The following is a 421-nucleotide window of genomic DNA, read 5'->3' as shown; positions in this document are numbered from 1 at the left end:
GGAGTTTCACCCATGTTGAGCAGACTGGTCTCAAGCTCCTGACCTCAAGTGATCCAACCAACTCAGCCTCCCAAAGGCAGAACAATTGCAGGCTCAGCCCCTGTTTCATGCCAATGAGGTAAGTCAGCAGATCAGCAACAAGCGTGTGTGCGTGTGTGTGTGTGTACGCATGCGCATCTGTAGTGGGAACAAGTCATGGCACCCTGGAGGGCTAATGGGAGGAGGAGGTGAGCAGGTGTGTGAAATCCAGCCCTGCCACACAGACCTAGCACTTTACAGCCTAGCTGAGTCCCCTGCTAGGGAGGGGACCTGCCCTTTGCCCTTTGCTCCCAACCCTCAACCCTCTGTCCCCATCCTCCATCTGCAATGCCAGGACTGCCCTGGATGGGGAGGTCTGAGGTTAGGGAGCACCCGTGGATGT

This window comes from Colobus angolensis, unplaced genomic scaffold (genome assembly GCF_000951035.1).
Source record: "Colobus angolensis palliatus isolate OR3802 unplaced genomic scaffold, Cang.pa_1.0 Scaffold392, whole genome shotgun sequence".
Taxonomy (NCBI): domain Eukaryota; kingdom Metazoa; phylum Chordata; class Mammalia; order Primates; family Cercopithecidae; genus Colobus; species Colobus angolensis.
This window is presented reverse-complemented; position numbering follows the sequence as displayed.